Source organism: Austrofundulus limnaeus, unplaced genomic scaffold (assembly GCF_001266775.1).
Source record: "Austrofundulus limnaeus strain Quisiro unplaced genomic scaffold, Austrofundulus_limnaeus-1.0 Scaffold1234, whole genome shotgun sequence".
Classification (NCBI taxonomy): domain Eukaryota; kingdom Metazoa; phylum Chordata; class Actinopteri; order Cyprinodontiformes; family Rivulidae; genus Austrofundulus; species Austrofundulus limnaeus.
The window spans coordinates 28,547-32,114 of record NW_013953636.1 but is presented as its reverse complement, the minus strand read 5'-3'; positions in this window follow the sequence as shown (position 1 = coordinate 32,114).

Here is a 3,568-nt window from a genome sequence, read left to right as displayed (position 1 = left end):
CAGGCACCTGCCTGGAGTCTGGATGACTAATGTGCCGAGAAAAGAAACGACTGTTCTGAGCGACCGCGCCTGAAGCCACTGGCTTCGCTGGGTGAGACGAGGCGTCTTCTCACCCCCTCTGCTGTCAATGACTGACACTATCCACCTGTGCGGACCGTTTGCCGACTCTCTCTCAAAACCGTCCACCTGCCTGTCTTTGACAAGACATCAAAAGGTAAAAGGCGATGCTTGCTGAGATAAAAGGTCGAAGCTGAAGTCTAGCCCTCGGAGGTGTCCCAGTCTCTCAGCTGTTGGTGCTGGTCAGGTCTGATTTAAAGAACAGTGCTAAAGTTACTAATTTCTCTCCTTCCTCCTATTCTTAAAACTTAAATCTTTACTTTTTCTCTCTCTTATTTACTTAAGAAACTTAGTAAGAAGTATGCCAGTAAATTGCAACACATGAAATTTACTGTTTTATGTCAACTCTGAGTGAATTTTTATGCCGTTATTATAACTTGTGTCATTTATCCATATAATAATTTTAGCAAATATTTGTATGTTTATTCTGTTCATATATCTAAAATAAATTACTTTATTTTTGAGAAATCTGTTCAGGTCACAAGTTCTTTTCACATTCATGACCAGAGGGGTATTTCATTGTTTCTGATTTCCTTCTGCAAGATCTGGCTGGATTATTTTATGAACTTTAGGTTGGTTCTAATCTTCATAGAGTAATTCCTACAGTGCCCTGAGACAACGTACAGTATGTTGTGACTTAGCGCTATATAAATAAACTGAATTGAATTCAAATTTTCTGTATTGTTGCACCCCCTAGTGATGAGAGGAGTATTCAGCCAGGACACTCAGATATCCCATAGTTCATGTGTTGTACTGAGCAAATCGACAGAAAAGGACCTTTGTTTTTTAAATTCCCTCATCCTAAACTATCCATTTATGTCTCTGAATGGTGTACGCTACATGTTGGCTGGGATTTAATGTGGAATTTGTCGTCCATTTTAATAACAAGCTGAGTGATTTCTGTTCATGATGCGCAGTCGGGCGTCGAAGAGCCAAACATTTTATTACTAACACTGGAATAGTTCCATTTGTGTATTATGATACAGAAACTAACTGCTTTACAAAAACAAAATGATACAATATCACAGGTATGTACAGTATAGTAAATATACCATCTCAAATTGTAGACAAAGTATTTACAATTGTCACACATACTGCATTAAAAACAAAACAGACTAATACTCAACAGACATTAGATTTTGCATAACATCAAATAAAACATGCCACACTGAGGTTTCTCATCTTTATAAGCTGATTAGTGCAATTCAAACACTTGTTTCAGACGTTCTGCAAAGAGAATCTTCTCTGGAATCAATCTGCCGACCCCGCGCCCGTCTTCAGGTGTTGATGGTGAACATCGTCGGTGTGAACAGAGGTTGGTGGAGACGATACGCTTTAATAAACATGCACCTGTAAAGATTCAACCCCCGTCTCCTGCACCGCGCCACAACTACTGGATGCTTTTAATCAAAACTGGGGGTTTCTTAATACTCACATGAAAAATGAAAGTGACAGCAGGAACATTTACACAAGGTTCTGACACAGTGACGGTCCAATAACATTGGTTCTGTTCAAAAAATAAACTCAAGCATCCGTCTGAAAGTGAGCTGAAGGGAGACGTCTCTCTCAGAATCATCTGAAGCAGAGACGGAGGAGAAGCAGCAAATTCTTCTTGTATTTTTGGTGATTTGAGTTCCGTTGCTGCTGGTTCTTCAAATACGCATTTTAAAAAAACCTTTAGTGTCAACCCTTTATTTGAGGCTTTAAGAAAATGGTCATGTTTCACTGTGATTGACAACCTGTCAGGCGCAGAGGTTTGTTTTTGACTGACTCCGCCTCCAAACATCCAACATGGCTGCTCCCCAAAAACAGACATTTTGGTTTCAGTTGTGAACAAGAAGAGATGATGAGTCCATCTTTAATAATGTTGATGCTCTCCTGTCGTCTGTAGGGGAACAGGACAGACCTCCATCTTTAACAACCTGCAGACTGTTGACACGAGCACAGAAAGATCCACTCCAAACACTTCAGTTTGTTTCCACAATCCAGACAGCCAGAGTCCGGCACAGAGCTGCTCTGCTTCCTGATGAGGTCACGCAGCTCGGTAGATCTCAGGAAACTCCACAGTTTCTCTGGATTTTCACGATCTCCTGAAAGGTCAAAATGGATCATTGTTCAGCAGCACCAGAGCTGTTTGTTGTAAAATCCATCTGCCTTCAGATGTGGTGTTTTAAAGCAGCAGAAACATTTGGCTTCATGTCAGACTGGAAGTTCAGCTGAGGGTTCACTTCAACCAGAACTGAAGATGAGCTGAAACAGGCACGGGACGAAGTGTTGGTGTAGAATGGGAAATGATGAAAAGAACAAAACTCGTGTGTGTGTGTGTTTCTGGTGACATTTGGGGGCAATTTTAAGACAAAAATCCTACATTTGGGGACAAAAGTCGAGTCCCCATTTGGGTTGGGGGATTGGGTTTAGGACCAAGGTGTGAACTGAGTTTAGGTTAGTTTTAGGGTCAGGTACCTGTGAGTTTAGCCTTAGGGTTTGTGGTCAGGGTTAGGCTGTAGAAAAGCAATGGAAGTCAATGGAATGTCCCCAATTGGATAGCTGTACAAACTTGTGTGAGTGTGTGAGAGAGAGAGGGTTCTGACATAAAGCAGTTTGCCAATGAGGAAACACAATGAAACCATTGGTTTCTCTTTTAGTTTTGCGTTTTGGTCTAATGTTTCTGTTCCTGAAGCAGTTTTTCATCCCAAACTGGTCTTGATGGTTTAATATGACCTTGCAGTCCTGGGAAAGACAACCTCAAACATCCTTAGACACAATAAAACTAATCTTACCATGGTTCAAAATGATTCAAATCTAACAAAACACACAACAGATTGTACCGTCTCATTATTTATTCAACAAAAACATTTAGAAACTGAGTGAGAAATGGCTTTCCTGTTGGACTCAGGTCCAGGATCAGTCAGGAGCTGCAGATAAACTGTTCATTGATCTATATTACTGGATTGGACATCACGTGACTTATCGTGCGCCAAACAGGAGCCATTGCTCTGCATTGAGTCATGTCAACAAAACAGTAGAGTTTCAATGCAGGATGCGCATCAGTCTGTCACAAAAATATTCATAGCACCCTTATTTCTTATCTGATTTATATAAACTATGGCTTAAATTAAAGTTGAGAAAATTGCAGATGTTGTGTTATGTAAAAATTATGTATTTGCTCAAGAGATAAATCTATAAGCAGTCTGGGAACTTGGTTTGTGCTAACTTATTTACAGTAGAAGCCTCTTTCCATCACAGACAAATTTGCTGTTCCAACAAATTATTACAACGGGTAAAATAAGTATTGAACAACTCACCATTTTTCTCAGTAAATATATTACTAGAGGTGCTAATGACATGAAATATTCACCAGATGTTGGTAACAACCCAAGTGATCCATACATACAAAGAAATCAAACCATAAATGTCCAGAAATGAAGTTATTTGTAATAATGTGGAATGG